This window comes from Oncorhynchus keta, chromosome 4 (assembly GCF_023373465.1).
Source record: "Oncorhynchus keta strain PuntledgeMale-10-30-2019 chromosome 4, Oket_V2, whole genome shotgun sequence".
Taxonomy (NCBI): Eukaryota; Metazoa; Chordata; class Actinopteri; order Salmoniformes; family Salmonidae; genus Oncorhynchus; species Oncorhynchus keta.
In genome coordinates, this window is record NC_068424.1 from 15,346,413 (window position 1) to 15,361,412 (window position 15,000).

At 36.0% G+C, this 15,000-nt stretch overlaps 1 pseudogene; it reads left to right on the top strand.

Moving 5' to 3' along the window:
- Nucleotides 1-15,000, top strand: part of LOC118382415 (contactin-associated protein-like 2) — a 385,396-nt pseudogene that overhangs the window by 316,133 nt on the left and 54,263 nt on the right.

Sequence of the window (15,000 nt, forward strand, 5' to 3'; positions counted from 1 at the left end):
ATAACCGTTGTAACCTACGTGAGACAGAGAGATATTGTGTGTTTCAGAGATAACCGTTGTCACCTACATGAGACAGAGATATATTGTGTGTTTCAGAGATAACCGTTGTCACCTACATGAGACAGAGAGATATTGTGTGTTTCAGAGATAACCATTGTCACCTACGTGAGACAGAGAGATATTGTGTGTTTCAGAGATAACCGTTGTCACCTACGTGAGACAGAGAGATATTGTGTGTTTCAGAGATAACCGTTGTCACCTACGTGAGACAGAGAGATATTGTGTGTTTCAGAGATAACCATTGTCACCTACGTGAGACAGAGAGATATTGTGTGTTTCAGAGATAACCATTGTCACCTACGTGAGACAGAGAGATATTGTGTGTTTCAGAGATAACCATTGTTGTTTCTTACTCCTCTCCTCCCTATACTGGTTCTCTTCAATTATAATATTCTGAGCATTTTCAATTTGGGATTTTATTATAAACAACAGACGAGAAGTCCAATATCCTTATATTGTGAACATTATTTAAAAGAAATAGGAAAGCCATCTTCTCCTGTCTCACACACATACTCATCTTCAGACCTCTTGACTTTTCCCACAATGTATTCAATTATTTTCCCCCTCATCAATCTACACACAATACCCCATAATGACAAAGCAAAAACAGGAATGTCACATTTACATAAGTATTCAGACCCTTTACTCAGTACTTTGTTGAAGCACCTTTGGCAGCGATTACAGCCTCAAGTATTCTTGGTTATGACGCTACAAGCTTGGCACACCTGTATTTGTGGAATTCCTCCCATTCTTCTCTGCAGATCCTCTCAAGCTCTGTCAGGTTGGATGGGGAGCGCCGCTGCACAGCTATAATCAGGTCTCTCCAAAGATGTTAGTTCGGGTTCAAATCCAGGCTTTGGCTGGGCCACTCAAGGACATACAGAGACTTGTCCCGAAAACACTTCTGCGTTGTCCTGTTGGAAGGTGAACCTTCCGCCCCAGTCTGAAGTACTGAGTGCTCTGGAGCAGGTTTTCATCTAGGATCTCTCTGTGCTTTGCTCCGTTCATCTTTCCCTCGATCCTGACTAGTCTCCCAGTCCCTGCCACTGACAAAACATTCCCACAGCATGATGCTGCCACCACCATGCTTCACCATAGGGATGGTGCCAGATTTCCTCCAGACGCTTGGCATTCAGGCCACAGGCTCTCCAATCTCCACAGAGAAACTCTGGGGCTCTGTCAGAGTGACCTTTGGGTTCTTGGTCTCCTCCCTGACCAAGACCCTTCTCCCCCTACTGCTCAATTTGGCCAGGCGGCCAGCTCTAGGAAGAGTATTGGTGGCTACAAACTTCTTTCATTTAAGAATGATGGAGGTCACTGTGTTCTTGGGGATTTTAAATGCTGCAGAAATGTTTAGGTATCCTTCCCAGATCTGTGCCTCAACACAATTCTGTCTCTTAGCTCTGTGGACAATTCCTTTGACCTCATTGCTTGGTTTTTGCTCTGACATGCACTGTCAACTGTGAGACCTTATATAGACAGGTGTCTGCCTTTCCAAATAATGTCCAAACAATAGAATTTACCACAGGTGGACTCCAATCATGTTGTAGATACATCTCAAGGATGATCAATGGAAACAGGATGCACCTGAGTTTAATTTTGAGCTAGCTAACATAACGGTACATAACACTCTGTTGTCCGTAAGGACAGCATTGCTAATAAATTGTCAGCCAACATAACATGTAACATAAGTTATTTGAAAAATCATTACTCATCGGACTTCCGACTGCATATATTCCGCCATTTTCTTCAAATCTGAAAACGTTGTGAAGCCACGCCCATTTTCTGAAGAATTGCATTAAGCGCCCTAAAAGCACGGGAATAGTGTCCACTGCTTGTGTACTTCGTATTTTGGAAAATTTAGTACGACATTCGGGAGCTCTGACATATGGACTATATCCATACTATAACCAATAAGCATAGTAACTATATCCATACTATGACCAATAAGCATACTGACTATATCCATACTATGACCAATAAGCATACTAACTATATCCATACTATAACCAATAAGCATACTGACTATATCCATACTATAACCAATAAGCATACTGACTATATCCATACTATAACCAATAAGCATACTGACTATATCCATACTATAACCAATAAGCATACTGACTATATCCATACTATAACCAATAAGCATACTAACTATATCCATACTATAACCAATAAACATAGTAACTATATCCATAAGCCCAATAAACATACTGACTATATCCATACTATGACCAATAAGCATAGTAACTATATCCATACTATAACCAATAAGCATACTAACTATATCCATACTATGACCAATATATCCATACTATGACCAATAAGCATATTGACTATATCTACTATGACCATAAGCATATATATCCATACTATAACCAATAAACCTACTGACTATATCCATACTATAACCAATAAGCATAGTAACTATATCCATACTATGACCAATAAGCATAGTAACTATATCCATACTATGACCAATAAGCATACTATATCCATACTATGACCAATAAGCATATAACCATACTATCCATATAACCAATAAGCATACTGACTATATCCATACTATGACCAATAAGCATACTAACTATATCCATACTATGACCAATAAGCATACTGACTATATCCATACTATGACCAATAAGCCATATATAACCAATAAACATACTGACTATATCCATACTATAACCAATAAACTATATCCATACTATGACCATATCCATACTGACTATATCCATACTATGACCAATAAGCATACTAACTATATCCATACTATGACCAATAAGCATACTGACTATATCCATACTATAACCAATAAGCATACTAACTATATCCATACTATAACCAATAAGCATACTGACTATATCCATACTATGACCAATAAGCATACTGACTATATCCATACTATGACCAATAAGCATACTAACTATATCCATACTATAACCAATAAACATACTGACTATATCCATACTATGACCAATAAGCATAGTAACTATATCCATACTATAACCAATAAGCATACTAACTATATCCATACTATAACCAATAAGCATACTAACTATATCCATACTATGACCAATAAGCATATTGACTATATCCATACTATGACCAATAAGCATACTAACTATATCCATACTATGACCAATAAGCATATTGACTATATCCATACTATGACCAATAAGCATACTAACTATATCCATACTATGACCAATAAGCATACTAACTATATCCATACTATGACCAATAAGCATACTGACTATATCCATACTACCTATATCCATACTAAGCATACTAACTATATCCATACTATGACCAATAAGCACACTGACTATATCCATACTGACTATATCCATACTATGACCAATAAGCATATTGACTATATCCATACTATGACCAATAAGCATACTAACTATATCCATACTATGACCAATAAGCATAGTAACTATATCCATACTATGACCAATAAACATACTAACTATATCCATACTATAACCAATAAGCACACTAACCATATCCATACTATGACCAATAAGCATACTAACTATATCCATACTATGACCAATAAGCATATTGACTATATCCATACTATAACCAATAAGCATACTAACTATATCCATGCTATGACCAATAAGCATACTAACTATATCCATGCTATAACCAATAAACATACTGACTATATCCATACTATGACCAATAAGCATAGTAACTATATCCATACTATGACCAATAAGCATATACCATATAACCAATAAGCATACTAACTATATCCATACTATGACCAATATACTGCATATTACTGACTATATCCATACTATGACCAATAAGCATACTAACTATATCCATACTATGACCAATAAGCATATTGACTATATCCATACTATGACCAATAAGCATACTAACTATATCCATACTATGACCAATAAGCATACTGACTATATCCATACTATACTAAGCATACTACTATATCCATATGACCAATAAGCATACTGACTATATCCATACTGACTATATCCATACTGATACTACTGACCAATAAGACTATATCCATACTGACCAATAACTATATCCATACTATGACCAATAAACCTACTGCATATCCATGACTATATCCATACTATGACCAATAAGCATACTGACTATATCCATACTATGACCAATAAGCATACATATTACTATATCCATACTATGACCAATAAGCATACTAACTATATCCATACTATGACCAATAAGCATACTGACTATATCCATACTATGACCAATAAGCATACTAACTATATCCATACTGACTATATCCATACTATATATCCATACTATAACCAATAAGCATAGTAACTATACTGACTATATCCATACTATGACCAATAAGCATACTAACTATATCCATACTATAACCAATAATCCATACTAACTATATCCATACTATAACCAATAAACCTACTGACTATATCCATAACTATATCCATACTATGACCAATAAGCATACTGACTATATCCATACTATGACCAATAAGCATACTGACTATATCCATACTATGACCAATAAACCTACTGACTATATCCATACTACCAATAAACCATACTATATCCATACTGACTATATCCATACTAACTATATCCATACTGACTATATCCATATTGACTATATCCATACTATGACCAATAAGCATACTAACTATATCCATATATCCATACTGACTAAACCTACTGACTATATCCATACTATGACTATATCCATACTATATATCCATACTAATATCCATACTGACTATATCCATACTATGACTATATCCATACTGACTATATCCATACTGACTACTATATATATCCATACTGACCAATACCATACTAACTATATCCATACTGACTATATCCATATCTAACATACTGACTATATCCATACTATGACCAATAAACCTACTGACTATATCCATACTGACTATATCTATATATATCCATACTATATCCAATAATCCATACTGACTATATCCATACTGACTACTATCCATACTGACTATATCCATACTATATGACTATATCCATACTATGACCAATAAGCATACTACTATATCCATACTATATCCATACTATGACCAATAAGCATACTATATCCATATATCCATATCATACTATATCCATACTATGACCAATAAGCATACTGACTATATCCATACTATGACTATATCCATACTATGACCAATAACCAATATCATACTAACTATATCCATACTATGACCAATAAGCATACTGACTATATCCATACTACTAATATCCATACTATATCCATACTATCCATATACTGACTATATCTATGACCATACTACTGATATATCCATACTATGACCAATAAACCTACTGACATACTAACTATATCCATACTATAACCAATAAGCATACTGACTATATCCATACTATGACCAATAAACATACTATAACCAACTATATCCATACTATGACCAATAAGCATATTAACTATATCCATACTATGACCAATAAGCATATTGACTATATCCATACTAACTATATCCATACTACTATATCCATAAGCTAACTATATACTATGACCATACTGACTATATCCATACTATGACCAATAAGCATAGTAACTATATCCATACTATAACCAATAAGCATATATCCATACTATGACCAATAAGCATACTAATATCTATATACTATAACCAATAAGCATAGTAACTATATCCATACTATGACCAATAAGCATATTGACTATATCCATACTATGACCAATAAGCATACTAACTATATCCATACTATGACCAATAATAACATACTAACTATATCCATACTGACCATACCATAACTGACCAATATCATACTGACTATATCCATACTATGACCAATAAGCATATACCATATATGACCATATAACCAATAAGCATATATATCCATACTATATCCATAAGCATACTAACTATATCCATACTATGACCAATAAGCATACTGACTATATCCATACTATGACCAATAAGCATACTAACTATATCCATACTGACTATATCCATACTATGACCAATAAGCATATTGACTATATCCATACTATGACCAATAAGCATATTGACTATATCCATACTATGACCAATACTATATCCATAACTATATCCATACTATGACCAATAAGCATACTAACTATATCCATACTATGACCAATAAGACTATATATCCATACTATGACCAATAAGCATACTAACTATATCCATACTATAACCAATAAGCATATTGACTATATCCATACTATGACCAATAAGCATATTGACTATATCCATACTATGACCAATAAGCATACTAACTATATCCATACTATGACCAATAAGCATACTGACTATATCCATACTATGACCAATAAGCATAGTAACTATATCTATATATCCATACTATGACCAATAAGCATACTGACTATATCCATACTATGACCAATAAGCATACATGACTATATCCATACTATATATCCATACTATGACCAATAAGCATATTGACTATATCCATACTATGACCAATAAGCATACTATATCCATACTATGACCAATAAGCTATATATCCATACCAATAACCAACTATAGCCATACTAACTATATCCATACTATGACCAATAAGCATACTGACTATATCCATACTATGACCAATAAGCATACTGACTATATCCATACTATAAGCATACTACCATACTATGACCAATAAGCATATTGACTATATCCATACTATGACCAATAAGCATAGTAACTATATCCATACTATGACCAATAAACATACTAACTATATCCATACTAACTATATCCATACTGACTATATCCATACTATGACCAATAAGCATAGTAACTATATCCATACTATGACCAATAAGCATACTGACTATATCCATACTATGACCAATAAGCATACTAACTATATCCATACTATGACCAATAAGCATACTGACTATATCCATACTATGACCAATAAGCATATAACTATATCCATACTATGACCAATAAGCCATACTATGACCAATAAGCACTATATCCATACTATGACCAATAACTAACTATACCATATATCCATAAACATACTGACTATATCCATACTATGACTATATATACTATGCCATAAACATGACTATATCCATACTATGACCAATAAGCATACTAACTATATCCATACTATGACCAATAAGCATACTAACTATATCCATACTATGACCAATAAGCATACTAACTATATCCATACTATGACCAATAAACATACTGACTATATCCATACTGACTATATCCATACTATGACCAATAAGCATATTGACTATATCCATACTATGACCAATAAACATAGTAACTATATCCATACTATGACCAATAAACATACTAACTATATCCATACTAACTATATCCATACTGACTATATCCATACTATGACCAATAAGCATAGTAACTATATCCATACTATGACCAATAAGCATATTGACTATATCCATACTATGACCAATAAGCATAGTAACTATGTCCATACTATAACTATATGACCAATAAACTATATCCATACTATATCCATACTATATATCCATACTATGACCAATAAGCATACTAACTATATCCATACTATGACATAATAAGCATATTGACTATATCCATACTATGACCAATAAGCATACTAACTATATCCATACTATGACCAATAAACATACTAACTATATCCATACTATGACCAATAAGCATATTGACTATATCCATACTATGACCAATAAGCATATTGACTATATCCATACTATGACCAATAAACATAGTAACTATATCCATACTATGACCAATAAACATAGTAACTATATCCATACTATGACCAATAAGCATATTGACTATATCCATACTATGACCAATAAGCATAGTAACTATATCCATACTATGACCAATAAAAATAGTAACTATATCCATACTATAACCAATAAGCATACTGACTATATCCATACTATAACCAATAAGCATACTGACTATATCCATACTATGACCAATAAACATACTGACTATATCCATACTATGACCAATAAACATATTGACTATATCCATACTATAACCAATAAGCATACTGACTATATCCATACTATAACCAATAAGCATACTGACTATATCCATACTATGACCAATAAACATACTGACTATATCCATACTATGACCAATAAACATATTGACTATATCCATACTATGACCAATAAACATAGTAACTATATCCATACTATAACCAATAAGCATACTGACTATATCCATACTATAACCAATAAGCATACTGACTATATCCATACTATGACCAATAAACATACTGACTATATCCATACTATAACCAATAAGCACACTAACTATATCCATACTATGACCAATAAGCATACTGACTATATCCATACTATGACCAATAAGCACACTAACTATATCCATACTATAACCAATAAGCATACTAACTATATCCATACTATGACCAATAAGCACACTAACTATATCCATACTATAACCAATAAGCATACTGACTATATCCATACTATGACCAATAAGCACACTAACTATATCCATACTATGACCAATAAACATATTGACTATATCCATACTGACTATATCCATACTGACTATATCCATACTGACTATATCCATACTATGACCAATAAGCATATTGACTATATCCATACTATGACCAATAAGCATACTGACTATATCCATACTATGACCAATAAGCATACTAACTATATCCATACTATGACCAATAAGCATACTGACTATATCCATACTATGACCAATAAACATACTGACTATGACCAATAAACATACTGACTATATCCATACTATGACCAATAAACATACTACTATATCCATACTATGACCAATAAACATACTGACTATATCCATACTATGACCAATAAACAATAATCCATACTATACCATAAACTGACTATATCCATATATCCATACTGACTATATCCATACTATGACCAATAAGCATACTAACTATATCCATACTATGACTATATCCATACTATGACCAATAAGCATACTAACTATATCCATACTATGACCAATAAACATACTATATCCATTACATATAAGTCATACTGACTATATCCATACTATGACCAATAAGCATATTGACTATATCTTATGACCAATAAGCATACTAACTATATCCATACTATGACCAATAAACATAATAACTATATCCATAAGCTATGACCAATATGAACATAACTATACTATATCCATACTATGACCAATAAACATACTGACTATATCCATACTATGACCAATAAGCATAGTATATCTATATCCATAAGCATATGACCAATAAGCATACTAACTATATCCATACTATGACCAATAAACATACTAACTATATCCATATCCATACTGACCAATAAGCATACTTATACTATATCCATACTATGACTATATCCAATAAGCATATAACTATATCCATACTATGACCAATAAGCATACTGACTATATCCATACTATGACCAATAAGCATACTATATCCATACTATGACCAATAAGCATACTGAACTATATCCATACTATGACCAATAAGCATAGTAACTATATCCATACTATGACCAATAAACATACTGACTATATCCATACTATGACCAATAAGCATACTAACTATATACTATGACCAATAAGCATACTGACTATATCCATACTATGACCAATAAACATACTACTATATCCATACTATGACCAATAAGCATATAACTATATCCATATATATCCATACTGACTAACATACTGACTATATCCATACTATGACCAATATACTAACTATATCATACTATGACTATATGACTATATCCATATAACCAATAAGCATATTGACTATATCCATACTATGACCAATAAGCATACTGACTATATCCATACTATGACCAATAAGACCAATAAGCATATATCCATACTATGACTAACTATATCCATACTATGACTAATAAGACATATCCATGACTATATCCATACTACTGACTATATCCATACTATGACCAATAAGCATATATTGACTATATCCATACTATGACCAATAAACATACTGACTATATCCATACTATGACCAATAAGCATACTAACTATATCCATACTATGACCAATAAACATACTGACTATATCCATACTATGACCAATAAACATACTGACTATATCCATACTATGACCAATAAACATACTGACTATATCCATACTATGACCATATGACTATCCATACTATGACCAATAAGCATATACTGACTATATCCATACTATGACCAATAAGCATATTGACTATATCCATACTATGACCAATAAGCATATTGACTATATATGACCAATAAGCATACTAACTATATCCATACTATGACCAATAAGCATATTGACTATATCCATACTATGACCAATAAGCATATTAACTATATCCATACTATGACCAATAAACATATTGACTATATCCATACTATGACCAATAAGCATACTGACTATATCCATACTATGACCAATAAAACATACTGACTATATCCATACTATGACTATATCCATACTACCAATAAGATATTGACTATATCCATACTATGACCAATAAGCATATTGACAATAATGACATAAGCATGACTATATCCATACTATGACCAATAAACATACTATATCCATACTATGACCAATAAACATACTAACTATATCCATACTATGACCAATAAACATACTGACTATATCCATACTATGACCAATAAGCATACTAACTATATCCATACTATGACCAATAAACATACTGACTATATCCATACTATGACCAATATCCATACTAACTATATCCATACTATAACCAATAAGCATATTGACTATATCCATACTATGACCAATAAGCATACTAACTATATCCATACTATGACCAATAAGCATACTAACTATATCCATACTATGACCAATAAACATACTGACTATATCCATACTATGACCAATAAACATACTGACTATATCCATACTATGACCAATAAGCATACTAACTATATCCATACTATGACCAATAAACATACTAACTATATCCATACTATGACCAATAAGCATACTAACTATATCCATACTATGACCAATAAGCATACTAACTATATCCATACTATGACCAATAAACATACTGACTATATCCATACTATGACCAATAAGCATACTAACTATATCCATACTATGACCAATAAGCATACTAACTATATCCATACTGACTATATCCATACTATGACCAATAAGCATACTGACTATATCCATACTATGACCAATAAGCATACTGACTATATCCATACTATGACCAATAAGCATACTAACTATATCCATACTATGACCAATAAGCATACTAACTATATCCATACTATGACCAATAAGCATAGTAACTATATCCATACTATGACCAATAAGCATACTGACTATATCCATACTATGACCAATAAGCATACTAACTATATCCATACTATGACCAATAAACATACTAACTATATCCATACTATGACCAATAAACATACTGACTATATCCATACTATGACCAATAAACATACTACTATATATCCATACTATGACCAATAAGCATACTGACTATATCCATACTATGACCAATAAGCATAGTAACTATATCCATACTATGACCAATAAACATACTAACTATATCCATACTATGACCAATAAGCATACTAACTATATCCATACTATATCCATACTATGACCAATAAGCATACTGACTATATCCATACTATGACCAATAAGCATACTATATCTATATCCATACATAACTATATCCATACTATAACCAATAAGCATACTAACTATATCCATACTATGACCAATAAGCATATAACTATATCATACTATGACCAATAAGCATACTGACTATATCCATACTATGACCAATAAGCATATTGACTATATCCATACTATGACCAATAAGCATAGTAACTATATTAAAGCTATGATCCCATACTATTGATGTCACTTGTTAAATCCATACTATCAATCAGTGTATATGAAGGGGAGGAGATTGATGTTAAAGATGAAGGGGCAGTGGGTTAAAGATGAAGGGGAGGAGACGGGTTAAAGATGAAGGGGAGGAGACGGGTTAAAGATGAAGGGGAGGAGACGGGTTAAAGATGAAGGGGAGGAGACGGGTTAAAGATGAAGGGGAGGAGACGGGTTAAAGATGAAGGGGAGGAGACGGGTTAAAGATGAAGGGGAGGAGACGGGTTAAAGATGAAGGGGAGGAGACGGGTTAAAGAGGGATTTTTAAGCCTTGAGACAATTGATACATGGATTGTGTGTGTGTCATTCAAAGGGTTAATGGCCAAGTCTAAATATTTAAGTGCCTTTGAACAGTAGGTGCCAGGCACACCGGTTTGAGTTAAGAACTGCAACGATGCTGGGTATTTCACACTCAACAGTTTCCAAATTGAGGCTGTTCTGAGGGAAACTCAATATTAGGACGGTGTTCCTAATGTTTTGTACAGAGTGAAATCCAGAGTGGTGCAGTGGTCTAAGGCACTGCATCTCAGTGCAAGAGGCGTCACTACAGTCCCTGGTTTGAATCCAGGCTGTGTCACATCTGGCTGTGATTTGGTGGGTGGCACACAATTGGCCCAGTGTCATCTGGGTTTGGCTGGGGTAGGCCGGCATTATAACTAACTTGGCTGGGGGAGGCTGTCATTATAACTAACTTGGCTGGGGGAGGCTGTCATTATAACTAACTTGGCTGGGGGAGGCTGTCATTATAACTAACTTGGCTGGGGTAGGCCGGCATTATAACTAACTTGGCTGGGGGAGGCTGTCATTATAACTAACTTGGCTGAGGGAGGCTGTCATTATAACTAACTTGGCTGGGGGAGGCTGTCATTATAACTAACTTGGCTGGGGGAGGCTGTCATTATAACTAACTTGGCTGGGGCAGGCTGTCATTATAACTAACTTGGCTGGGGGAGGCTGTCATTATAACTAACTTGGCTGGGGGAGGCTGTCATTATAACTAACTTGGCTGGGGGAGGCTGTCATTATAACTAACTTGGCTGGGAGAGGCTGTCATTATAACTAACTTGGCTGGGGGAGGCTGTCATTATAACTAACTTGGCTGGGGGAGGCTGTAATTATAACTAACTTGGCTGCGGGAGGCTGTCATTATAACTAACTTGGCTGGGGGAGGCTGTCATTATAACTAACTTGCCTAGTTAAATAAAGGTTAAATAAAACACACAAAGAGACACACCAAAGAGAGACTTAGATTGGAATAGATTGGTAATCTGTGTTTTTATACTAATATCTGTGTGTGTCTCTTCAGAGGGAACCCCCTACACATGGTGGGTGGGTAGGAGCAGTGAGAAACATTTCTACTGGGGAGGATCAGGGCCGGGGATACAGAAGTGTTCCTGTGGTATCGACAGGAACTGTACTGACCGCAAATACGACTGTAACTGTGACGCTGACCACAAACAATGGTGAGTACAGGCATGTGTGTGTGTGTGTGTGTGTGTGTGTGTGTGTGTGTGTGTGTGTGTGTGTGTGTGTGTGTGTGTGTGTGTGTGTGTGTGTGTGTGTGTGTGTGTGTGTGTGTGTGTGTGTGTGTGTCCGTCTCTCTTCCCATCTCCCTGTCTCTCTTCCCATCTCCCTGTCTCTCTTCCCATCTCCCCCTCTCTCTTCCCATCTCCCCGTCTCTCTTCCCATCTCCCTGTCTCTCTTCCCATCTCCCTGTCTCTCTTCCCATCTCCCTGTCTCTCTTCCCATCTTCCCATCTCTCCCTCTCTCTTCCCATCTCCCTGTCTCTCTTCCCATCTCCCTGTCTCTCTTCCCATCTCCCCCTCTCTCTTCCCATCTCCCCCTCTCTCTTCCCATCTCCCCCTCTCTCTTCCCATCTCCCTGTCTCTCTTCCCATCTCCCCGTCTCTCTTCCCATCTCCCTGTCTCTCTTCCCATCTCCCCCTCTCTCTTCCCATCTCCCCCTCTCTCTTCCCATCTCCCCCTCTCTCTTCCCATCTCCCTGTCTCTCTTCCCATCTCCCCGTCTCTCTTCCCATCTCCCTGTCTCTCTTCCCATTTCCCCCTCTCTCTTCCCATCTCCCCGTCTCTCTTCCCATCTCCCCCTCTCTCTTCCCATCTCCCCCTCTCTCTTCCCATCTCCCCCTCTCTCTTCCCATCTCCCCCTCTCTCTTCCCATCTCCCTGTCTCTCTTCCCATCTCCCTGTCTCTCTTCCCATCTCCCCCTCTCTCTTCCCATCTCCCCTCTCTTCCCATCTCCTTGTCTCTCTTCCCATCTCCCTCTCTTCCCATCTCCCCGTCTCTCCCCATCTCCCTGTCTCTCTTCCCATCTCCCCTCTCTTCCCATCTTCTCTCTTCCCATCTTCCCATCTCTCCCTCTCTCTTCCCATCTCCCTGTCTCTCTTCCCATCTCCCTGTCTCTCTTCCCATCTCCCCCTCTCTCTTCCCATCTCCCCCTCTCTCTTCCCATCTCCCCCTCTCTCTTCCCATCTCCCTGTCTCTCTTCCCATCTCCCCGTCTCTCTTCCCATCTCCCTGTCTCTCTTCCCATCTCCCCCTCTCTCTTCCCATCTCCCCGTCTCTCTTCCCATCTCCCCCTCTCTCTTCCCATCTCCCTGTCTCTCTTCCCATCTCCCCGTCTCTCTTCCCATCTCCCTGTCTCTCTTCCCATTTCCCCCTCTCTCTTCCCATCTCCCCGTCTCTCTTCCCATCTCCCCCTCTCTCTTCCCATCTCCCCCTCTCTCTTCCCATCTCCCCCTCTCTCTTCCCATCTCCCTGTCTCTCTTCCCATCTCCCTGTCTCTCTTCCCATCTCCCCGTCTCTCTTCCCATCTCCCTGTCTCTCTTCCCATCTCCCCCTCTCTCTTCCCATCTCCCTGTCTCTCTTCCCATCTCCCTGTCTCTCTTCCCATCTCCCTGTCTCTCTTCCCATCTCCCCGTCTCTCTTCCCATCTCCCTGT